A 25,261-nucleotide genomic window follows, 5' to 3' on the forward strand; every position below is an offset into this window, starting at 1 on the left:
TCTCCGCCCACGTCGTGGTCTCAAGCCCATGTTGGCACTTTCAGAGGAGGCTGGGGGGCGGAGAGCCGCCTGCAGCCCCTGGATACTCCCACCCATCCCCTCATGGCTGTGCAGCTGAAGCAAAGGGGTGGACAGAGGAGCAGTGAGTACCCCTTCTTGAAGTCCCGATCCTCTCTCTCCCCTGGAGGTCAGTGGAGGTGCCAGGACCAGTTTGCTGACCACTGGGCGTGAGACTCAGCAGCCTCACTGACCTGCAGAAGCCAGGCAGCCAAGCCCCGAGCACCAGGCCCTGGCCCCCACCACCCGGAAGCGAGGACCCTGAACATACCCATCCTTTCTGTGGAGCCCACAGTTTCCTGTGTCCTTCCTCGTGGTGTGGGTGGCAGCCGAGGGGAGGGGCCATTTGTCCCCAGGTGCAATTTTGACCCCCTGACCCAGCTTCCGGGCTCAGAGGACAGGCCCCCAGGCCCCTCCCTCCTCTGAAGTCATCTGTAAAGCTGCTCCCAGCTCTTAGCCTCTGGTTCGGCGCTTCCCCCAGAAAGTGGTGTATTTTATCTTTATGTGTCAGGATTTATATAAAGAGGGGATAGTTCAACTCGAAGCGTAATGAGTTGGAAGAACGGCTCTCTGGTGGCTTTCTCCTGTGAACACGGCATCAATAACATCGATTGCTAAAAATAACCAATAACACTGGGGGGGGGGCCGCCTCTAAGAGGAAGCGAGGAGAGCAGGCTAATCACAGGGCCTCCCGCAGCAGGGCAGGCCCTGCAGGCGATCAGGCCGAGTGAGTAGGAGGGGCAAGTGCCCAGTGGGTGCCAGGACCTCCTAAGGCACCGGAGGCCAGGCGGGGGGTGAGCCTCGGTTTCCTCACCTGGAAAACAGAGCTTTGCAATTCTCACACTGAGCCAGTTTCATAGGATTCTTGTGGGGACGCCAGGCCATGGCCCACGGGCAGGTCTCCACCTCCGTCCAGACACGTAAGAATTCCATATACACCGGTCATGGCAAAGCTCATTCCCGATACAGTCACGGCAGGGATTCCGGGCACCAGCAGTTAGCAAGTGGAGTCCAGGGGTGATGCAAACGACCCTCGAGAAGGGCCTTCCAAGGCGGGGCCCCAGGGGGGTCGGCGTTGTTCAGGATTAAGGTTTGCCCCAATCAGAGAAGCTATGGTTTTGGACACGGCGGATGGACAAGCATAGATTCTGGGCATCTCATTTACTTCCAGAGGCTTCTTCTTTTCCTGGTGCCTGGTGGGGGAGGCTGCCCCATACCTGCAAACTCAACCCTCCCGTGCCCTCAGCACTGGCCACCCTGCCCCTGATGCTGCTGGCCGTCTTCCCCCAAAACAGCCCGTGTGCTCGGAGAGGAACCTCCGCCAGGGAGGGTCAGTTCAGCCTGTGTGGCTTTCCAGACGGATTCACTTGCCCACCCCCTCCTCAGGCTGCCCACCCCTCCCCGGGGAAATTCCGCAGAAGAAAAGCAAATTAAAGATGCGGTGTTGAGGGCTGGGGGAGGGAAGGACAAGGTCCAGCGGCCAGCCTGCCATTCAGGAGAGAGCCACTCGGCTGCCCCAAGCCGCATCCGGGTGAGTGGAGGAGAAACATGTGTTTTCAAACGAGCGGCAGGAGCGGCAGCTCTGCTGGCCGGGCATTCGAGCGTCTGGTCACTGAGCTCCCTCTGCGAGGGTGTTTTCTGTCTCGCCGGTGCCCTGGGTGCGTGGGAAGAGCCACGGCTCTCCCTGCAGGGCCACATTCTGGATTCTGGGGTGGCTTTACCGGCTGAGTGGGAGCGTGGGGGATAAGAAAGTCGCTGTAGGGTTGCTGAAGTGGGCTGGCCCGGGGCGGGGGTGGGGGGGGGACTCGTGGTTCACTGTAGGGGGTATCTGCAGCCTCCGCTTCGAGAGCAGGGGTTTGCTGACAGGCCGAGCCATCGCTCTCAGGGTGGGGACATGCCCTCTCTGGGCAGGAGGAACAGGGCTCTGGGCAGACCCAGCTCCCTGGGCCAGCTGCCCAGCCCCTTGAACAGAACAGTGCCTGCTGCCTCCATGGCAGGCCCACGGCGCCAGGACAGCCCACTGCCCGGGAGGCAGCCCCACACACGAGGCGTCTTCTGAAGCCTCCCTGCCTCGGGGACGTCCCTGTCCTCACGGAGCACAGTGGGAACCCAGTCCTTTCCATGTGTTTGTGTCACTTCCCCTCGCCTTCTGGGGCCCCCACATGGCCCCTCCTTGGTCAGGAGGAAGAAAGGGACTGTCATGGCAGGCTGGCTCCAGAAGCCCGGGCAGTGTGCGACTTAGCCAGTCCGACATGGACACGGCCATGGAGTGAAACCTTGACTTTGGCAAGACTCAAGTCTCCCTGTGGGCTGGGGGTGCACTTGGGCCATAGCTAGTGCCCCGTGGAGACCCAGCACCCATCTCCCCTCCCTTGGTTGCAGGCATTCACTGGCCACCGGCATTTCGGGGTTGCTCCAAGCTATTAGACTCTCCCAACAATCACGCCAAGGTACCAGGGCGCCTGTCTCACAGCCAGAGGAAGCTACAGGTGCCAAAACCACCAGACAGACCAGAGGCCAGGCGCATGCATGTCGGGGGGCGGTGAGCAGGACAGAACAGAGACGAGGGGCTCACAGGGGCATGGCAGGACGGCCCGCACGCTCTGCAGCTCTTACTACACCGGATCTCGATCGTCCATGCCCCACTGCACGTCACCAACCAGAGGACGAGGAGATGGTCATCCCCCCGCACCGCCCCCCAGCACGGCCCGAATTATGCCAACACCATTGGTACGTAGACGGTGCTAATAAATACCAGTTGAAGAAAGGAATTCAGGTGGCCGTCTAGAGCAGCAACATTTACACTCACACACTCAGCGCCCTGCACACACACACACACACACAGGCACGCACTGCTCCCGAAGCCGTGCTGCCGCGGAGGGCAACGCTGGGAGTGCTCGCTGGATAATGAGGGAACGGCAGTGTGCCAAATGCTTAGCACAGATCCTTCACTTTCTGTCCTCCGCTCAGTGCTGCCACCAGAGACCTCTGGCTATTGTGTTCTGATTCTGCCGACGCGAAGCTGCACTGGGCGGGGGGCCACCCGCTCCCTGTGCATCAGGAAGGTAAGAAGCAAACAGACTTCATCTCGGAATGCAGCCTTTCTTTGGGGAGTGAGTATAAAAGACGACTCTTCCCCGAGGGCCTCGCTTTGGCTTTACGGGGCTTTAGATCTGCCCTCGCCCTCCACCGTCTTGTAAAGAGGCCCCGGAAGCCCTTGCTTGGCTGGGACATGAGAGGCAGAGGTCTCAGAAGCCTCGTCTTTTCAACAATGCAGCTATTATTAATGCCTTACGTTTATATTACACTCCGCAGGTTTTCAAAGCCACTTAAAGGTATTGGCCCATTTGATCCTCTGACAGACAGCCCCCCGAGGTGTAGGTCTCATCATCTCCATTTAACAGGCGAGGAAACTGAGGACCCAGGGAGGCAGGGCCATGCCCAAGGTCACCTTGGGGTCAGCAGGGTCTGTCCCCGTTCTTGTCTGCTGCTCGCCCCAAGTCACTCTTTCACTAATCTGCTGCTTTGGGGGATGACAGAGATGCCGGAGGACAAGCTGCAGCAACGGCCTGAGCCCGACGCAGGAGACGCACAGCAAGGCGACCATGTCCCCACAGAGGAGGCCCCTCGGCAGAATCGTGGGCTGGAGGGCAGTTTAGCCGATAAGATCACACGCACCTGTGACCAAATCCTGCCATCAAATGGCTGTGCCCCACTCCAGTAGACGCCCTCACTTCTCAGAGAAACAGGGAGAGATGTGGGGTGTGGAGAACAAGCGTTCAGAACCACGGACAGCGGCCCGAGGGCTCCTGGGCAGCCAGGCACTTCCTGAGCTCACGGCTGGGGGCCGGTGACCCTGCCTCTGCTTCTCCCCGAAGCACCTGGCACTCACTTATCACCTGGGACCAGCAGCCAGGGCTTAGGAAGGCTCATGTCACTGCTAATCTGCCTTCCTCACATCTGAACATGATTGCTGGTCACTGGTTTTAGTCCATTTCCGCACAGACCCTCTGTTTGAATAACGTCCTCAAGTTTTGTTCATCAGGAGGAAGAGTCGCCCCTGGAGGTGGAGACACTGAGGTTTGTTACGGAAGAGACCAGTGCCCAGCTCAGAGAGGACGTTGTGCCTGAGCTTTTCTTTCTGGCGGCACGTGGTCCTCATCAGAGGCTCCAGGAGAGACAGAGGGCCTCCACGGACATGCTCAGGTTGGGGATCTTCTCGCGGCTGCTGTTTTACCCGGCACCGGCGGCGGGGGCCTGCGAGATGAGCAGTATGCAGATAAATTCTGCCGCGTGTGCTCACTAAACCCACCATGCTAGAAAAGCGTTTGGAGGCTGTTCTGCCTGCCCACAGCAGATTTTCCAGATCCTGGCAATTGGAGCATGTTAAGGACCAGCTACAGCTGCCAGGTCTGATTTCTTAAATCAAGATTCGTTTCGTGGGGAGGGCAGGAGGGAAAAACTAATGCGCAGCCTGGCAAGGTGGGAAAGACATGGAGCGGGAGGGGCCCTGCTGCCCTGGCTTCTCTGTGCATTATGGGTGGGAGCCAATCCCTTTCCGGCAAGTGACTTCCAGTTCAGGGGAGGGGGTGCTTCCCATGGGTGCTGTGGGATGAGATTTGCCGAACTGCAGGCTCGAAACTGCGGGGTCTGAGCGTGAGAGGCGGTGCTGAGTGAATGGTCAGGAGCTGTTGGCTTATGTTTTGTGTTCATCGTTTTTCTCCAGGTTTTCAATCATTCTTGCCACTTCACACTGGGTTTCCTGCCCCGCCCCCTGCTCCTGGCCTCTCCATTGCACTTGACCCCACAGGGAAACCTGGGGCCGAGGGGCTGCCCTGGGCGTGGTCTGGCGCCCGTCCTGGCCGAGGGCGGTGGAGGGTGTAGGAGGACAGCCGGCAGTGGATCGGGTGACACTGCTTTATCAGACTGTTGTTGAGTGCAGGGTGTGTCTGTCTGTCTATCTGCCTGGGGGCGGGGGGGGGGGGGGCAGTGGGGAAGTGCAGCTATTTGTAAATAATCCTTAACTAACGAGACATTACATAATAAATGAGCCCGCCTCATTCCCTTGCGGGGTAGCCATCTCTATTTTCCCACTTCCCAGTTACAGCTTGGCAGGGGGCCGGGGGGGGGGGCTGGGAGGCAAGTGGAGGGAGTTGGGCAGGGGTTGGAGGGGGCGGAGGCCAAAATGAGGTGAATCAGAGACTTTTCTTGTGTTTAATACCAACTCATTCTGCAGACTGCTGACTCAGCCAGATCCCACAGCTCAGAATTTATGGGGCTCCCGGCACAAAGGCTCCGACAGAAAATACAAAAGAACTTCCCGAAAAATGACCTGCCTTCAGAAAGATACTTTTTAAAATGGGAACCCCCCAAAGTCACCATTGTCACACACACACAACCTGATTTTGATTTTCTTACTCGCTTTAGGGCATTCAGCCCCGTGACGTAGTGACCGCGCCAGGGCCCGAGTCACGGCGTGTCTCATCCCTCCAAGGACCGACTGCGCTGGTTACACTCACAGACGCGATTAGGTGGTGAGTGTCAGGGAGAGGGGCTCCCTGGAGAAGGGCCCAGCCCCCGGAACCTGGAAGAAGGCAGGTCCTCCGTGTGTCCCCTGCCCAGGAAAGTGCCTGCAGGCGACTTTGGGCCCGGGGCAGGCGCTGCGCCTCTTCAAGAGTCACATTGTCCTCGACCCTCCTCCTCCTCCTGCAAACCCGGCAGGATGGTGCCCGGCTCCCCTGGGCACGATGCCGGACCTTCTCAGGCTCTGCTGTGGGCTGAACTGTGTCCCCCAAATTCAAGCGGTGGGAGCCACCCTCGTGTCCACTGAGAGGGGGTGGACAAACTCAGAGGAGGCCTGGGGTGTGCTCTGCGATGGAACCTTACCCCACCGGCTACAGAAGGACAGGTCCTGGCATCTCCGCCCCCTTTACTCAGACACGGCCTGGAGGTTAAGTTCATGGCGTAAGGTCCCCTGCTAATAAGAGGCAGAGCCAGGGTTCAAACATGGTGTTCCTGGCACCTGGAAGACGCCCCAAAACTAGCTGCCGGGAAGGTGACTGAATGGGCGATGGCAAACCCCGGACTCGACACATGGCGGAACTTGCCCTGGTTTCCTTAATGTTTGTTCGCAGGGACGTGTGAGAAAAGGGCTTTGAAGACACAGTGACGAAATATTACTGAAAACGCACCTGAGTGCGGGGCTCTGCGGGAGGGACCGCGAGAGAGGAGGTGGCTGCCCAGCATCGTGAACACACTGAGTGCCGCCGAATCGCTCGGTTCTGTGCCAGGTGCATTTCAACGCAACGCATTATTTAAGCCGATATATCCCTGAAATTGAATACAAACGTACAGAAACGTGTTCACTGCCGGGTTATCTGGTATCGGGCTGTGCAGACACACACAAACACTTCACCTGTGGCCAGAGCTCGGTCAACTCCTCCGGGCGGTCTGCAGGGGATGGTGGGCCTGGGGGCAGCTGGCCGGGCTGGTCAGGGCAAAGGTGCTCTTAGGGGGGCTTGTACGGCCCCTTCACTGGGTGCCCCACTGTGCACCTGGGCACCGAGCCTGTGGACACGTACCCGCGGGCTGGGGCTGGGGGGTGTCAGACCTGGTTTTATGGAAAGTTTCCTAAGTTTTCTTCGAAGGGTATGTGTCTCATTAAATAATAAGCCGCATGTCTGGGAGCACTGAGCTTCCTCGCCTTATCAACACCTATTTCCCGCGACCTGTTACAGAGAGCAGATAGCTCATTCCCCAGCAATGGCTGCTGGAGCAGATCGCCTGTCAGGGAGATGTGATTAATAATGAATTAAATTAACATTCCCTTTCAGCTGACAATGGAGAGAAACCTCCCATTACTGTGTGTCTATGGACAAGGGAGGGCCCCAAAACCCAGAATTATCTTCTGGAGGGTGGGCCCCTCATAGCACAGGCTTCCTCCACTAGCTGAGTGTTCTGGGAACCTGTCTGGATCAGTGCCCCAGCTGGTGTTGTTGTGAGAGGCTGCATTCGGCTCCAGTGAATTTTTTTTGAAGACTCTTTCAACACATTTGCTCATTTCGTAATGGGTGATGTATGAGCGCACCCGCCCATGCTGTGCTGTGTTCAAAAACAGCTTTTGACCAAAACCAGCACGACCCCCATGCCTCACCCTCCCTATTCACCCGATCTCGCCCTGAGTGACATTTTTTTGTTTCCCCCAATGAAAAAAGTCCTCAAAGGGAAACATTTTGCCGACGTGGAAGTGATGAAACGAAAAACAGCCAAGGCATTAAGTAGCACCAAAGTCAAGGAGTTCAAAACTGCTTCGAGCAGCGAGAAAAGCACCTGGACGGGCGTACTGCATCAGATGGAGGGTATTTGAAGTGATTGAAGTTTAAACACGTAAGGATGAATACACCATTCTTTTTATTTTTGTACTTTTACTTTTTATTTTTAATTCTATTTTATTGATTTACAGTCGCCCTGATTTCCTCCCCTTCGCCCCCCTCCACCCAGCACCCCCCACTCCCTCAGGCCGTCCCCACACCATCGTTCACGTCCACGGGTCACACCTAGAAGTTCGTTGGCTACTCCATTCCCTGCACTGTATTTTGGATCCCCACGGCTCTTCCGTGACTGCCTGTCTGTACTCCTTCATCCCCTCACCTCGTCACCCATTCTCCCCCATCCCCTCCCATCTGGCAACCATCAAACCTTCCTCTGTATCCATGATTCTCTGTTCTTCTTGTTTGCTTAGTTTGTTTTATAGATTCAAGTGTTGACAGATATGTATTTATTGCCATTTTGTTGTTCCTAGTTTTGATTTTCTTAAATAAATCCCTTTAACATTTGGTATTATAATGGCCTGATGATGGTGAACTCCTTTAGTTTTTTCTTGTCTCGGAAGCTCATTACGTGCCCTTTGATTCTAATGATGGTTTTGCTGGGCAGAGCAATCTTGGCTGTAGGTCCCTGCTCTTCGTGACTTCGCATATTTCTTGCCAGTCCCTTCCAGCCTGCAAGGTTTCTTTTGAGAAATCAGCTGACGGCCTCATTGGCACTCTCCTTTAGGTAACTACCTGCTTTTCTCCTGCTGCTTTTAAGATTCGCTCTTTATCTTTTACCTTTGTCATTTTAATTCTGATGTGTTTGGAGTGGGCCTCTTTGCATCCACCTTGTTCAGGACTCTGTGGATGCACAATTCTTTATGTTAAATAAATTCTGTTTTTAGCGGGGTGTTCCTCCCCGTATGTGTGCATGTGTGTTGCATGTATACACACATGTGTACATGTGCTGTCGTGTGTGCACACCCACCCCACATTCTACTGATGTGGGAAGGAGCTCCAGGAAGGGACAGGGCCGGAGCCAGCACCCCCTTCCCCTGCCCCTGAAATGCCTGGCATTGTAGCACAGTGCAGCATGCTGTAGCACACTGTAGTATGCTGTAGCATGCTGTAGCATAGTGTAGCACAGTGTAGCAGGCTGTAACACAATGTAGCATGGTGTGGCACAGTGTAACACGGTGTAGCACGGAGTAGCACGGAGTAGCACGGTGTAGCACGCTCCAGCGCCTGAGGGAGCCCATTTCTCAGAGACGCTCACTGGAAGGTGCGACTGCAGACGCCTCTATAGTGCGAATAATCATCTCCTAATTCCAGCTTGAGAAATGAACCCTCTAGTCTCCTAAAGCGTGGCAGAGAGTTTTGGAAACAGGGTCAGTGGCTGACACCTGTTCTAGTGCTTGCAAACATACCCGAGGGGATCCGTTGAGTGAACGATGGCACTTCTATGCAATGAAATAATATTCCATCATTAAATACGAGGCGAACGTCAATGAAGAAGTACGTTCCTGCCAACACTGTTCAGCTACAACAAGACCCAGGTGACCACCAATAAACACCACGTGATCCCACTTTTGCGAAACGCTGTGTATCCTCTTACGTGGAGAAACCTGTCTGTCTGCAAGATGACAGACGCTGAGCCCAGAGTGGGTTGCGGGTATGTTTTCTTCCTTCATTTTTCTTGTCTGTGTTTCTCCCTCAAGCACCTGCTGCTTAAGTCCTAAGGAACAAGTACTAGGGCTCTGCCTCTGCATTTTCCACGGGGGGCCCTCGGCCTGCAGCAATGAGGTCACCCTGATGTCGGGAATCGTGTTCTGGGGACGCTGCAGTCACACACTTTCATGTCTGCGAGAGACAGACCCAAGTTCCTGCCCTCTTCCCTGGGGCTCCTCTCTTGATGGGCCACACACTCATTCCTTGGGCACCGATCGAGCCCCCGTGCATGCGGGCAGGGGCCGGCCCCACGCTGGCCTGGCGGTCTGCCAGTGCTGAGCAGTGCCGAGTCAGCAGAGCCGGTGGCGATGAGGCCCAGCCAGGGCGGCAGGCACAGGTCTGGCCGTTATTACTCAGTCATCAGCCTCTCCCTGGGCAGGAACGGCTCTCGGCCTCTGAGCTCACCCACCGTCCCAGGGCCATGTGGCACCTGTGAAATCAATTCACACCTCACCTGTTTGGTCCCAGGTAGGCCAGGTGGCCAGGACTGCTAATCATCGACAAAGCCACCTTGTCCTGGTGGCCTGGAAACAATGAGGCCATCCCCGGGAGGTCCTTGACTGGGGCAAGTCGTGGGCTTTTAGCGATAACTCTCCCTCTGGGTCAAAGGGAGGGAGTTAGACCAGACGGCCCCTGGGTCTGCGGAAGTCTCTGGTGTGACCGAGTGTGACCGGCTGCTCTGACAGGAGCTGGGGCACAATGACACCTTCTCCCCACTCCCCCTGTATTTCAGGGATTAGGGGACAGAAAGTGCTGGCCAGCTTGGACCCCTGTCCCCCAACGCCACAGCTTGACTCCATGAAAGGCCTGCAAACAAGGACACTGGCGGCAGCCAGCCTCGGCCCCCGCCCCTGGGGCTCCCACCTCAAGGCTCCCTCTGTCCACCATGAGCCCCCGTTCGAGGAGGCTGGTTGGGGCTGACCCTCCCGCAGCCAGACCCAACCCTCCTTCGAGGCGGCAGACAGACAAACCGTGTCTGCATGGCTGACGTTGAGCAAAGGGTCAGAAGACATGAGTCCAGCCCCAGCCCCCGTCCCCTGGTCCCCGGGGTCCTCATCTGCCAGGCGAGGGCTCACGCCGCAGTGCGTGTGAACCTGCACACAGTGACAGGGTCCCTCAGCGCGATGTTCTGAGCTCGCCAGTCGGGAGCCCTGCAGCGCAGCGCCCCCGCCCCACTTCTCACGTTGTGGGAGCAGGCAGTGGGGGGCCGGCGCCCAGCACGGCCAGTCCCAGAGCACTGGACAGTGGCAAGACGGCCTCGCTGGGCCCACTGCGATGCCCATCACTGGGGGCAAGGGACACTGGGTCACCGGGTCACCACTCTGGTCCTGTCTCTCATCCATTATTGTTTTCTGTTCCGCCCACCCCCAGTTTCCCAAAACAGACACAGATAAGAAACCCTAGAGACACCCACAAAACCACCAGAAAAGCGGGGACGCAGCGCCATCACGACGGGAAAGCGCTTTCGCGGGTCTCCACGCCCTGACAAAGGCACGGGCCGTCTCCTCACCTGCCTGCCCCGGACAGAGAGCGCTGCCCCGCGCTCAGCGGCCGCCCCTCCCGGCAGGCACCCTGAACTGAGCAGATGCAGAGCGCACCTGGAAAAGCCACCCGCCAGCTCCCCCTGCCTCCCCCCAGCTTGTCTTCCTCCCACTCAGCCTCCAATAGACCAGTGGGAGGTGGCGTCCTGCAGCTCAGCCAGGGGCCGTCTCACGCGGAGATGCAGCAACACCACGGCCACAGGGCAGCACCCGGAAGGGGCGACGCGGCCCAGCGCTCCCGGAGAACTTTCCGAGCCGGGCCTGCGGGCAGCCAGCTGCTGCAGCCACACACCCAGCTGTGAGTCTCCACCCTGCCACTTGGGGGCTGAGGGCAGCGACCTCGCGTGCCTGCTCCCCGTGGAAGGAGGACAGATCTAGGAGTGTTCCCTCTCAGCCCTACGACAGCAATAAACCAGGCAGGGACTGAACCAGTGCCAGTACGAGGTGCTCAGCCGTGTTAGTTGGTAAAACCCGCCAGCCCTGGGCCGGCTGACACGTCCACGCAAAGCGCCAGCCACTCACTGCCTCCCGTGCAGTTGACACTCTTACGTTTCAGCTGTGAGCAGCGCCTGGCCGCCCCTGTCCCAGAGGGCTCTCCCGGCCACCCCACTCTGGACGCTGCGCTCCCCTCTCTGCACACCTGCTTCTGACTCAGGCTGAACTGTTCCTGCCACAAAGCCCAGGGTGGGGCCGAAGGGGGTGGGAGGGCTCTTGCTCCGTGACCAACCCCGAAGCCACCTTCCATTCTCTTCCGTGCTGACCAGGAGGCGCAGAGGGTTGGGAATGATGTCGGGGGAGAAAGGGTACCGTGGGAAGGGTGAGAGGGGAAAGACCAGGGTCCCCTACCATGCATGTGCCCTAAGGCCACGCCCAAGCCAGGTCCCCCGCCCCACACCTGAGCCTCCTCCATCCTCCAGGGAAAGCTGGAACTGCCACTGGCCCTAGGACCTGCCAGCGGGGCGCTGGCCTCGGGGAGGAGCAGGAGATGGGGGTGGAGGGCGCCTGAGCCCCATCCCGTCGGCCACACTCTTGGACACTCTGGGACGGAGTTGGCCCCAGGCCCTCTTGAGGGACTTTTCTTTGATATTTATTAACCCACTTTCTCTCTTGGCTCTCGTTGGGAGCAAGGAGGGAACCTCAGCCAAGGCTAGGAATAGGCCAGGTCGTCCCTGGGGAGGGCGGTGAGCTCACACCCACAGCACAGGTGCCAAGCATAATGAGGTTTTCTACGTCCACCTAAATAGAGGCTGCAGGCGGCCAGGGCAGGAGGCGGGCCTCGGGGAGCTGAGCACGCTCTGCCCCGTTGCCGCCGGCCCTGACGCCGGGGCAGAGATCCTTGCCTCCGTGCCCCAGCCGCGCCCTGCCGGGAAGGGCCTGGTGGTCACGTGGAGTTACCAGCCTGGGTCAGACCTGGTGGGAGATGCCAAGGAACCGGGGGAGGGATTTGCAAAAATGACACGTAGTGTAAATGACTCCTGTAAACAGAGAGTTTAATAAAAAGGCAGCGAGGGAATTTATGGGCAACCAAGGATAATTAAAATTATTTATCTACTCACCTCCCTTGCTGGCCGATCAGTCTATTAATTATCTATCACACACTTGCTGATTTGCATTTTAGGGAAGGGGTTGGGGAAGGCCAAGGGAAAGGCACAGGGGGTCCAGGAACCAAGGGGTGGGGCCAGGGGTGGACCCCCTCTTTCCCAGCAGGGCCCCCCACACGCCTCCAGGCCACATTCCTGCCCCTGCCCGGCCTCTGAGAAGCCCCGATCTCGAAAGGTACTCACCTGTTCAAGGAGCGGCTCCCAGGACGGTCCCGGCCGAGGGGCCTGCAGACCAGCTCGAGGGAAATGCAGGCAGAGCCTTCCCCCGGCGGCTCTGACTTAACACCGCGCTGCGAAGAGAAGACACAAGAACAAAACCGCTTCAGTCCCCGGCTGTCTGGAGGGCCTCAGACGCCCGCTCTCCCGCGCGCGGGATTAAAAATATCACAGGACAGAGTGCCATGGGAACGGCGCCTTTGAACGCTGCACAGGGGAAGGCATTAGGCTCACCACTCGCGGGAACAGACGCCCCAGCTCCGCCACCCACTATCTGTGCTGGGACTCACACTATCAGGACGGGCGCGGGGACACCAGGGGAGGGCGCCCACGGGCCCTGGGGCGCCAGGGGCACCGATGGGACCGGCGGAGGGAGGCGCATGTCGCTGGTTCCCAGCACGGCCCACACTCTTCTCTCGAGTCAGTGGAGCCCTGTTGGGGCTCAAGCTCAGCCTCACCCCATGACCAGTCTGGGGTGCCTAGCACCCTGCTGGGTTCCAGGGGTGAGGGGCCGGCCACAGCTTACCGACCTGCGGCTCGTGCTCCTTGCAGCTTATCTAGAGGCTTCACCTCTCCCATCAAAACCTGGGGGCCTCCCCTCACCAGCAGTCAGAGCCAATTCCTTAAAACACACCTCTTCTATCCATCTACCTACCTACCTACCTGGTCTGCCTACCTATCCACCTATCTAATCTATTTATCTACCAACTACCTAATCTGTCTTACCTGTCCGCCTGTCTGCACCTCCACCTACCGAATCTATACACCCGCCTTCCCGCCTACGCAAGACACACAGCTGCGTGTCTGTAGGTGACAGACAGACCCTATGGGTCCAGTGGCCCTGAGAACCCTGCTGATTCAGGGTCCCCCAGCCCGCAGTCCATGTGCAGAACCATAACTGCCATTGTCCCCTGCTCCCTCCCGCAGGGCTCTGCCCAGCACAAAGTTCCTGCTCTGGGGGAGCAGCTTGGCCCCCACGGTGACATCAAAGAGATGGGGAAGGAGGCAGCGAGGGGCCGGCCATCTGCTTGGGAACAGGGGGTGTCTGGTCACAAGCCAGGAGCATGCCCTACCCCACCCCCTGCCCCCGAGCCTCTGTGCAGAGACACCCTGGTCCCAGCCGGACTTCCAAACCTCAGGCCTCAAAACTCGATTCTTGCTGGGAGATCCCCGCTCCCTGACAGAGCAGGACAGTCGTCCCCCACCGCTCCCCGTCCGCCCGCCCGCGCTTCTCCATTCTGATGATGTGTCAGTAACTGCAGAGCACAAGGCCCAGGGAGCAGGCTGCTGTGCGGCAGCGAATTGCTTCCAGAGTCGGCTCCAGGGCATGTGCGTGCAGCGAGGCGGGCCGTGCCCAGCGCCCGGCAGCCACGGTGGCCTGGGGGTGAGCACACCAGGGAGAGTCCTAAGGGCAGTGAAGAGGGTGGGGGTGGGGGGAGGAAAGGAGGAGAGCCCAGGAGAAGAGTGGACTTTTTGAAGGTGGGGGGAATGGAGACTCTCAGCCACACAGAGAACGAGGGACAGCGAGCATGTCCTAAGTCCCGGCTGAGAGAAGACACAAAGGGACTGGAGGGACCTCAGCCTCAGAGCCTCGGAGGGGGCTTGGAGGGCAGGAGGTCATGTCCAGGGCCACCAGGAGCGCAGGTGCAGGTGTCACGGGGCTCTCAGGAGACAGGACCCTTCCCAGGATGGGGACAGGCCCCCTCCCAGGATGGGGACAGGCCCCCACCCCTGTGCCAGGCAGCACACGAGGTTTGGGCCACGAAACCCTCGGCCCCTCTGAACCCAGGGAGACCTCAGGGGTCTGTGGGACCGGTGCATGGAAGTGTCTATGGCTTAACAACCTGGGCAGGGGCTGCCCCAGGGCCCCCCATCCCCGGAGCCCACGCGAGGATGGGGGTGGGAGCGGAAGGTCAGGAGCTCAGGGTAATAAAGCCTCTGAGAACCTTCTTCCTGTGACTTGTTACCTCCCTCAGTGATGCCGGAGGGAAGCTGAGGCACGGAACACCTGAAATCCTGCCCCGAGGCGAACACCCTGCCTGTTGGCAGAGCTCAGACCTGAGCCCAGCTCCCTGGCTCCAGGGCCTGGCTCGTGCCCACCACACTATCCTCACTCTTGGGGGGTCAGCTAGTGGAGGTGACTCAGTTTCCCCATCTGCGATGTGAGCACTAGCACAGCCCTGGGAAACCCTCAGCAGCCCCAGTCCGGCAGGGTCATCAGCGGGGAAGCAGCAGGTGGGGCCAGGGATGCTGGCCCTCCTGCCAGGGGCTTTCAGCAAGGTGTCGGAGAGGGGACGCGCCCTGTGTGCCTCCCGCGAGTCCCCGGGCAGCGTCAGCGGGCCCAGGGCCCTGTTCCACGGGTCACTCATTTGCTGACTCGTTCCCCACCTGGGTCTTCACCTCGGACCCCCGGCAGACCCCCAGCGGTGTCTGGGTTTGGGAGGGGCAGTGGAGGCACCCATAGATAAGGGCCTGACAGGTGCAAGGGCACCGCCTCTGGGCGGGTGGAGGGTGGGTGGGCTCCTCTCTTCTCTTCCCAGGGAAGCGCAGCCTTGGCCGCGCCTGGGGTCTGCTGTGGCATCGCTTGCCCAGAGCCTTTGCTTCCCTGGCGGCCACTGGGGGCCCCATGGCAGCAGCAGCACCTCCCCAGGGAGGGGGGTGCTTGAGCCCAGGTACCCCCCAGCCCCAGGGGCTCCCCTGCCCACTCTCTAGCCCCCAGGAGCTGCCCTGTGGCCAAGCGCAAATTCCTCAGCCTCCGAAGAGAGGCCGCTGTTCCCCTCACTTTCATCTACACCCTCTTTTGGACTGCGGGCTTCAGAGGGGCCTGGTCCTGCCAGGCCCGGCCTGGGCACCCGGGGAGCCTTAGGGGGCGATGCGGTGGGTGGGTGCGTGCCGGGCTCTGGCTCAGACCACGCAGTTACACTTTCGGCGGCACAAGCTAATAAAAGCGGCGTGATCAAATTCCAGGTCATTGCTCAAGGAAAGGGACCCCTCTGTGGTCGACGGCGACAGTTTCAAACCAATTAAAAGCAGCCCGGCATTTCTGCGGGCTGCCACCGTGCCCGCCACCCTGGAGGTCCCAGGGGGCCCGTGTGCGCCACGAGCAAGATGCACGAAATGTTAATGGAGATGCTTAAATGCCACGCCAAGGGGATTCTGGTAAATAAGGCCACGCGGAAGGGGCTGGAGAAGTCTCCTGAGCTAACCCTGGAGGAAACTTCAATAAAAATGAGATTGGATTGAAAACAATTCACGCTGCAAGGGGTGGGTCTGCTGGCAGGGCCGGGAGGGTCCGCAGGGGAGGAAGCTTCTCACTCCCGTTAGTTTCTTTGCTAAAATGTGCCGGCTGCCGGCACCGGAACCCGCCACGGCTGCCGCACCCGCCGAGCAGCCTGGGGGAACCAGGCTGGAATTTTCCAAGTCAAAATCGAAGAGGGCTGGGGAGCTCCACAAACGAGGGGGCGGGGTGATTTAGCACTAGCGGAGGTTGGGGGGCTAGGACAGCGCTGTGGGGGTGCTAGAGCTGAAAAGGAGGCGGTGGCCATGTGGTGGGTTCCCCGCTGCCTGGCAGCTGCTCTGAGCTCTGCTGCGTCCTGTTTTGGGGCGATCCGCTGCCACCCGTGGAATGGAAGAGGCTCGGAGAACACGGCCAGCACCAGTCGGGGAGGAGGTGGAGCCCTGTGCACCCGTGTGGACTCGGGGCAACACCAAGGCGCCGAGGCTGGGGCTGCGTCTTGGTTTCCAGCCAAGACTGCCCATGCAATCGGAGGGCCCCCGAAAGCAAGAAGAGGGAAAAAGGTCACCAGGCCAAGCGGAGACTCAGGACTCCGCGCTTGGCGAGGTGGGCTGAGCAGACAGGGGCCCTTCCTCCCACCGCCCGCACCCCCCAGGCCACCCCGGCCCGGGGCCCTGCACACCTGCTTCCTTCAAATACCTGACAACAGACATGACAAACCTTGTTCCAGCTGGGCTTGCCAGACTTAGCAAATGAAAGGAGCAGACGCCAGGCGAAGCTCACCTTTCCAACAGCGCGGGAGAGCTCACGTGCGCAGGCCGTGTGGTGTTTGGGATGTGCTTACACCGACACTCACTCACTGTTCGTCTGGCACTAGCAGTGGGTCAGGCGCCCTGTATTTTACGTGGCAAGCCTGGCTCCTAGCTGTCTTTCTGCCCAACGTAAACACCCACGTGCACATTCACACACACACACACACACACACACAGGCTGTACACGCACGCACACGCTCACACAAGGGCACACCTGCACACGTGGACACGCACAGGCACGCACATCCTTCACAGGAAAGGAAGGAGCTGACTCTTCACAGCTACCGGCTGGGTGCCCCGCCCTTCCCTCTGCCTTCTCCTCGGACCCACTCCCACCACCCCTACTGCCGCTGCGTCACACAGACCAGGCCCGGGGCTCGGGACTGTCCCTTGTCCGAGGCTGCCCAGTCAGCACGCAGCCTGGCTGAAACTGCAGACCTGGGCCGCTCGCATTCGGACGTCTGCACTCTTTCCCCCAGACCAGACCCAGTGCATCCGATTTCAGATGTTTATTTCCAAACAAAGTGGCCACAAGGAAGTTGCTATCGACTCTGCACTCAAGTCAGCGGACAAGCCTGGAGGCCTTGGCTCGGGCCCACGGCAGCCTTGGAAAGAGAGGCAGCTGAAGGGGCATGAGGGCGCAGGCGGTGGGGCCCCCCAGCCAGCGTGGGGGTGAGCACAGCTGGCTCCCACTTGGAGGGGTGGTGCTGGGCCCCCCACGGGGTATTCTCCTGGTGGTCAAGTCCCAAGCCAGTGTGCAAAACACACTGGGGCGTGTGGCAGGGCATCCTAGAAGAGAGGGTTTTTCTCCCTGCACACCCAGCGGGGCACCACACTTGTGCCTTCGTGGGCTGAGGCGGCTAACCTGAGACTGCAGACTGGCGAGGTGCCCCGAACCCTGGACCTCTCCTTATCACCTAATTGCTTCCCAGGTAACCAGTGGGTGGATTACATGTTTGCTACGTGGTTAGAGTCACAATCTTTAAAAATAAAAATAAAGAGAGTTGCCGTTTCTGATGAGGCCTAGGTGAGTCCGGGCCGGCGCGCCTCACCATGCCCCCGGGCCGGCCTCTTGGTGTGGGGCGGCGGGGAGGATTGGGTCTGGCTGACGGATCTCGCCCTTTGTGTCCGCCAGAGGCTTGCCACGCCACACACCACCTTCCACGTCTAATCCGGGGGGATTCGTGATGACTCGGAGGAATGGAAGTGATGCTCACCATTCTGTCACTTGGAGAAAAGCCCCTCCCCTGCTTTACAAACAGGAGTCTCAAGGACGGGGCGGGGGCCAGGGAGCCCCCAGCTCGTCATGCATCCTCCCCTCGCCGGCTGTCGGCTGAGTTTCTGAGTAGACAGAGCCCCTGTCTGGGCTGCCAGCAGGGCCCTTGTGAGGATGCGGCTAATTCCCGCCGAGGGTGAAACAGCAGTGTCCTGGGCCTGATGGTGGCTCGGCTGTCAACGGCTTGCCCAGCGGCCGAGGGATGGAGGAAGCCACAAGGAAGGACAGCATGGACCCCCCTAAACTACTGGGGACCAGGCGGGCCCTGCTGCCACTTCCTGCACTGCCTTCCCTGGCTGTGGGGCTCTCTGAAGCTTGCTGCCCCCCGCCTGGTCCCATTGTCACTGGGATTGGAAATACCGTGTGTGACAGTCACCTAGCACAGGCACGTCCCCGCAGATGCGCCCTCGCGTCCTGTAGTATCAAGATCTCGATGAGGCCCCAGGGTGTGCAGAGTCCATCTCCGGGGCCGCGTGCCTCTCAGCATCTGCACAGTCAGCGCCGCAGCCCAGAGGGGGCTCGGCCGCGTTCTCTGCAGACCTTCATCTCACGGCGCCCGGGAGCCGCCACGCGGGGCGGCGGTGCAGCAGCACGCCTCCCAGCCAGAGAAGGCCTGAAACAGCAGCTGCCAACAGACACTGGAGGCCCCAGCCGCGCCTGCGCGCCCACCTGGACTCCTCCCCGACCTCCCTGCTGGGGGGCGCTGCCGCCTCTCTGTCCTCCTGTGCCCGGCGCTGCCAGGACTGCAGAAGAGGCGGGGGCCCTGCGTGGTTTTCCTGTGCCCCCGCCAGCACTGACCGCTGGCTGAGAGCTGGCGAGAGAGGCGTGCCCTGCCCGCGGCCGGCGGTGCACCTACGTGAGCCCAGAGCAGGCTCATTACAGACGCGGGCAGTGAAGGGAGACCGATTGCTTGGGCAGACAGTTTGCGGCAGGATGAGATGGAATCTCAGGGTGTCGCACTTCCAGGCTATTTGCCTGTCGTCAGGTGTCTGTTTCCAAGAGCTTCCAAGGACTGGCGAGTGGCGGGCCATTCCCACTACCCTCGGGGCCTCCCTGCAGGGGGGAGGTCTGGGAGGAGAGGAGGCTCCGAAGGAGCTGGCTGAGGGGCTTGCTGGCTGTCGCACCCAGGACGGGCGGCTCGGAAGCGCATCCTCTGCTTCCAGAGTGCTCGCCATGGGCCGGTGGCGGCCCTGGAGCTGGCTGACGTCTGGCAGATGATGGAGGGATGCTGCTTTAACTTGCAGGACACGCATGCTCCACTCTGGGGGCCCCCGGGGGCCCCGGGAAGCCTCTGAGGTGAACTCCATTTTCAAGGGTTAGTGAGGAGGTGCAGCTGGCAACAGGCCCTCCCAGACTGCTCCCCCTTCTTTGGGGAGGGGCATGCGGCTCACCTCCCTCCTCCGAGGGGCAGCGGACAAGCTGGCTGGTGTCTGACCTGTGATGTCCCCCCCCCCCCCGCCCCGGCCCCAGCTCTGCTGCTCAGAAAGCCTCCCCATCTGGAGTCAGAGGAGCCATTCCTGCGGAGGGGTGGGAGGCCGAGGCGAGGGAGGCAGCCTTCTGCCGCAGCCAGCCACAAGGCACCACCTGGCAGGCGAGCCCCACCTGCAGGAGGCAGATGCCCATTCATCAGCCGTGCGGCCTGGCCTTCGCTTCCGCTCCTCTGGGCAGGGAGAGCAGACGGGCGAGGGGTGTGCGAGCATTTTCGGTGCAGCCCACGGGCCCAGGCGGGGGTCCCGGCCCCTGGGATGGCCCTCTGTCTGTCTGTCTGGAGCTTTATTTAGACCAGTGAGCAGGGCGAGAAGAAAGACAGGCGTGCTGGTGAGGGTTCCCACCTGTGGGAGGCGGAGTGCGGTCAGCTCACCCGGCAGGTGCACGGCCCTTGGCAATGCTGCGGAGACCTGGGCCAACCCCCAACAGGGAGGGAGCACCCCTGCCATTCCTGACAGGCGGGACTTCAACAGGAGGGGCCGCAGGGGAGCTGCTGTCACCTGAGCCTCTCCTGGGAAGGCAGTGACGGGAATTCCACAGGTGGGTCTGGCAGCCTGTGCGTCTGGGCCTTCCAGGGCCTGAGCGTGGCAGGAATTTGGGGGACATTGTGGTCCCTCTCATCAAAGCACACAGCGTTAACCTCAGAGGGACACACCCAAGGAGCCCAGTGAGACCGGGGACTCTCGTCACCCCGGGATGTCACTGCCCTGCCACGGGCAGCCCCACCCATGTGGCCCCTTGACCTAAACCCACCACTTGTCCTTGGGGTGGAGGCGGCGCCTTAGAAAGGTCACAGAGACCCTCCCTCCCTCCCCAGGATGTCACCACCTGCTGTCCCTCGGAAATAAAAACGAAAAGATGACAGGAGTGTAATCACAGCTCCGCGCTCCCCCCTCGGCGCCCCCCTGCTCTGAGCGCCAACCTCGCGGATATTTATCGTGCGTCCCCTCCTAAATCACCCGGCGGCCGGACTGCGCACGCTCCGCCGTGGGGCGGCCACCGGCACAGCCAGATCCCCGTAGCTTGCAGAAAAAGGAGCCTCTGAGGGAAAGCCCGCCCGGGAGCTGTCCAGCGCCAGGCTCCGCGTGATGGACGGTTATGGACCATCTGCACTTTCAGAGCGGGACAGATTTATGAGCGGCAGAGACAGCTAGAAGAGGGTCCATTACTATAACTCACTGCCCTCTTCAGAGACACTCTCATCAGGCAGCCCGTCCTCCTGCCCAAAGCCCCAGTCAACACCGGCAGGAGGGGGTGTCAGTGACAGTTTTCTGGGGGTGGTTCTCCCCCTGCCCAGGGCAGGGCTGTCACAGATGTTGGGGGCAAGGGCACGGGCCCTCTGCCTGGCCGAGCAGGGTCCCCATCGCTACCCCCTAGTGCTCCCCGCCCGCCACGGCGCGCCTTCCGCCACAGGTGCTGAGCAGGTAGATTGTGCTGGTACATCCTTCCCTTCTCGGCCACGGCCCGGATCCAGCTGAGACTGCTGACAACCGGAGTCCTGCAGAGGATGCGGCGAACATGTCCAGTGTTCCCGGGAGGCTGTGCAGCGTGGCACTTGTGAGCACAGGGGAGGGGAAGCAGCGACCCTGGAGGGCAGGTGGGCCTGGGTCAGGCCCCGCGCAGGAAGCCACCTGCACGCCACTCCTGGGGGTCTTGTTCCTGTTCCACAGGTGAGAGACCGAGGCCCACCCACGCACGTGGCAGGGTCAGGTTTCCAGCCCAGGTCCTTCTGACCGTCTCTGGCTGCTGCCCCCAGGCCCAGACGGCCACGCAGAGGGAGCCTGTCCCTCTGCCAGAGGCGGTCGGCCCTCTCCCTGCAGGGACCTGGCAGGGACTCAGGACACTTGTGCAGTGGGCTCCCGCCCCTGACGTGGCCCTGGGGTGAAGAAGGAGCACCCAGTTCTGACCCCCTGGCCCCAGCACCTACCTAATCAGGCCACAGCCCCCGCAGCAGATAAAACTGGTTTCCTTTGCTTTGAAGATGAGAAAACAGAGGCCTGGCGAGGTCAGGGTGCTTACTCGAGGTCACACAGCTAACCAGGCCGAGCTGGGCCCTCTCTCACCCCCGGCTCTGTGCACAGGGCCTGTCCGGCCTCACCACCTGCCCTCCCAGGGGCTGCTGGGACCATGGCCGCCCTTGAGAATCTACCTCCCGGGGACCTGCCCCTCTCCAAGACGGGGACCAGGGGCCCACGCGGCGATGCCCAGCTCCGCAGCCTGGACCCGCTGACAAGGGTCCTGGAGTTGGGTCTTCACTGAGGTGCTGCCGAGAACAGCAAACATTCAGTGAACTGGTTTTGTATTGCTTTTATTTATTTTATCTTCTCTTTAAAAACTCCAGTCCTACCTGACTCACTCTGGGAGCTCACCTGTGACTTTTTCACCTGGGAAACCTCTGGTTCTCGCCCCGCCCGCTCCCTCCCAGTCACTCCCCCAAAGCCCCACATTCACTGGGAGGACAGGACCCTGCCTTGCTCTGGGCGGTGGCACCTGGGCTGAGCTGGGACCTAAGGGCTCAGAAGGAAGGCAGCCAGGTGAGGAAGGAGGGCGACAGGCTCCATGCAAATGTGAGCAGGCGCAGGCTCGCCCTCCCGCTCTCCCGGACGTTTGTAGAGGGGACGGGGTGGGGGCTTGCCAGGGCGTGAGGCCAGATTGGGGAGCAGGGGGAGCACCCCTGTTTTGTAAACCTGCCCTGGGGAACTGGCTTCTCTCTGCTGGTTGGGCCACACTGCCCCCCACAGCAAGTGTGGGGGCCGCCTCTCCATCTGGAACTGCGTGCCCAGTGGGGGGTCTGCTTGCCGTGGTTCCTGCCAGTGTGAGGAACTTAATTTTCCAGGTTAATTAATTCATGGAAGCTTAATCAGCCAGTGTTTGGGAAAGCCCAGCTCTGGACGGTGAGCTGCCAGGACAGCCTCGGGGTCTCAGGCTGCCTGAGCCCACCGGCTGCTGGCTGAGTGCAGGTCTTGACACGACCCTCCTGTCCCACGGCTTTGAAACCTGAGCCGGCTCCCGGCCTCTGCGCTGTGTGAGGGGGTGCGTCTCATCTGCCTCAAGCCTGAGACATTTGGCTTTACCGTGAAAACACCTCGGACTTGTGACCTTAAATTCTCCGCGTGGACGGAATAGCATGGGGTAGGTGTGACAGCCCGGACACAGGGACGAGGCATGGGGAGGGAGCTTACGCACCAAAGGGCCTGGGCTCTGGCCCTGGCGGCCGCCACACATGGGATGGGGAAGGGCAGGTCGGGCGGAGAGCTGAGCCAGCAGGCGCCCTGGGCACCAGCCATGGCTGCAGAGGAGCAGGGAGAAGTCAGAGCCACAGGGGACCCTGTAGGGGACCTCTCCCAGTCCCCTTCCCGCCAGCTCAGACCTCCCCATGGAGCAAGTGAGAATTTACGGATCCCTGTTATTTCCAGCCCAGCTCCGCTCGCTGTGGAAACCCATCCCCTGCTGCTTCGTTACTGTTATTATTATCTTCATCAGTATTGACAGAGTGTAGCCCCTACAACAATCCCAGGGGCTCCTGTGAAGGGCCGTTTCCCCAAACCCGACCTCTACCCGCACTGAGCCCCCGCTGGCGTTGGTCAGCCTCGTGGGAGGCCCGGCGCTACGCCTCGCCCTGCGGGCCTCTTCTCGTGCCGTAAAGATTACTGCCGGCCCTGTCGTGTGGTCTCACCACGGACTGGGGTCCCCGTGAGGACACCTTCACCACAACGCCCTGCTCGGCCCGGCAGCTGCTCCAAACCCGCACCCTCTCCCCTGGCAAGGAGGCTCACAGGTCCCCCGGGCGCTCCAGAGAGTAAGGTTCTCTGGTCCCTGCCTCTCATTCCCAAAGCCCGGGGAAGCCCGGGCCACCCTGCCCAATGGCCACCCCCCCCCCCCGAAGGGGGTGCACCTTCTGGAAATGCAGAGAGTCCAAGGACCTGTCCTGGGTGGCCCGCCCCCTCGCTCTTCCCGGGGGCCCTGTTGTTGGCGTCCCACCCGTTCCTCTTCACCTGATTCCAGCAGCAGCTGTGGTGACCGGGGCTCTGCCCCACAGTCCGCTCCCTCTCAGACCCTCAGCCCCCACCCTGTGCTGGCCCAGAGAGGGAGCAGCCCTGGGGCTTCCTCAGGGTCTCTGCCCACACCGCCCATCCCCAGAGTCAGAACCAGAAGACCCCCACCCCCGCCACACTGTGTCCTCTCTGTCTGCAGCTAAGGAGGGAAGTTGCCCTGAACAATGGACCATCGGATGAACCCCAGAAACTGTGTGGTGTGCCTGCGGGGGCACACACGTGTGTGGGGGGCTTGCTGCTCCCCCACCTGAGGTCAGCACCGCCTGGGGACGGACCAAGCCTTCCCTTTCCCTTGCACCCCCAATGGAGGAGCCAGGCAGGGGACCCCTTGCCCCAGGATGGTTCTGGAGTTGCCCTGAGGCCACCTTCCAGGGCTCCAGGGCAGAATTCTTGGGGTGGAAGGAAGGACTTTCCATGTCCCCAGTCCCCTCACACTCACCCAGTTCCGGTCCCCGGACGGGAAACCCAGCCCTGGGGGGTGGTCCTGGAGTCACAGCGCAGGTTTGTACCTGTGGGGTCCTTCTAGGCCAGAAGAGGCTGCTGCCCTCGCCACCGCGGCCCCCTCGGAGCTCACCACCTCAGAGCCCTGGCCACGGGGACGGCCCCTGCCGGCTGCCTCCTGCCCTGACTGAGTCTCTGGGGCTTCTGCATTATTTCAACCTAGTGTTCGGGTTCTTTCTTTTTTAATTAAAGATTTTATTTATTTTAGAGAGAGGGGAAGGGAGGGAGAAGGAGAGGCAGAGAAACATCGACTGGTTGCCTCTCCTATGCACCCCAACTGGGGACCAAACCCACAACCTGGGCCTGTGCCCCGACCAGGACTCGAACTGGTGACCTTCGCTTGGTGGGTCAGCGCCCAGCCCACGGAGCCTCACCAGGTAGGGCTTAGGGTCTGTTTTCATGAATGTATGTTTTGCCTCGTTAACTAACCTATATACTTACATACACATTTTTCTGATTTAACCTCTGCAGCCTCTGGCCCTAGGCCCCCGTTTCCAACTATGACCCGGGCCTCCTGCCCGTCCCCCATCCCTGACAACGCCACCCGACACATTCACAAGGCAGGAGCCAGGTCTCCGTGTGCGTCCACAACACCCCGCCCCGAGCCTCGTGGCCTTGGAGTCTCGCCGGCACATCCGTCTCCTCCTGTGCTCGGCCTCAGTCTCCCCCTTGCATGGTGGCCTTTGTCTTCAGGTCCGCTGTCCTCCTCACGGCTGGGCCCTGGCCCCACAGTGCCCCTCATCCCCAGCATCAGCAGCGTCCCCACCAGGGCCTCTCTGGAGGGCTTCCCCGCTGAGTCGGAGCCAGAGTTCTCAGTGTGGGTTCAAGGACCCCCCGGCTGGCCCCATGGGCCCAGTGTGAAAGTCTCTGGTCCCCTCCCCGGGCCCGGGAGGAGCTGCCGCCTGCAGCTGAGGGGCCGCCCAGCGCCAGCTCAGCACGCGGGGGTGTTTCCACAGGTTGAAGATCCCTGGTCTCCAAAGAGACAGGATGCTCCTGGAAGCCAGACACAGGGTCACGTTTGTTCTGAACCACATCTGGGCTTTCGCTTGCCCCGCCGTTCCCAGGGTCCCCCAGTCCACACACCGGGGACCACACCCGTGTCAGCCCAGGCTCAGCACAGGCGCTGCTGGAAGTTCACAGAATCCAATTTCACTTGGACGGTTTTCCCAATGCCGGTGGGGGCAAGGGGGGTCGTCCTCAGCCTGGACAGCTCTCCCCCGGCAGCGACGCCTACCCTGTGGCTGACGGTCCCCCACCATCTTGGACTGCTGTGTTTTCAGTCCTGTCTCCGCAGTGTAGGCGGATGGGACGGGCCTCCTCCCGGGCAGCTCCAGGAGCAGGCTCAGGGCTCCTGGGCACATCTCCTCTGGCCCTGCCCCGCGCAGGGGCCTGTCCCTGCCACCTTTCACCACCGGGCGCCCGCCACGCCCTCACCCTCGCC

At 60.7% G+C, this 25,261-nt stretch overlaps 1 long non-coding RNA gene across 1 annotated transcript in view; it reads right to left on the reverse strand.

Annotated features, from left to right (window-relative positions):
• Positions 1 to 12,437: 12,437 nt before the first annotated feature.
• The window catches only part of LOC128781577 (uncharacterized), a 128,073-nt gene continuing 115,249 nt past the window's right edge, over positions 12,438 to 25,261 (reverse strand). The window contains exon 3 of the long non-coding RNA XR_008427593.2: positions 12,438 to 12,527. This is a non-coding gene — a long non-coding RNA (uncharacterized lncRNA). The remainder of the gene's footprint in view (positions 12,528 to 25,261) is intronic.

This window comes from Desmodus rotundus, chromosome 9 (genome assembly GCF_022682495.2).
Source record: "Desmodus rotundus isolate HL8 chromosome 9, HLdesRot8A.1, whole genome shotgun sequence".
Taxonomy (NCBI): Eukaryota; Metazoa; Chordata; class Mammalia; order Chiroptera; family Phyllostomidae; genus Desmodus; species Desmodus rotundus.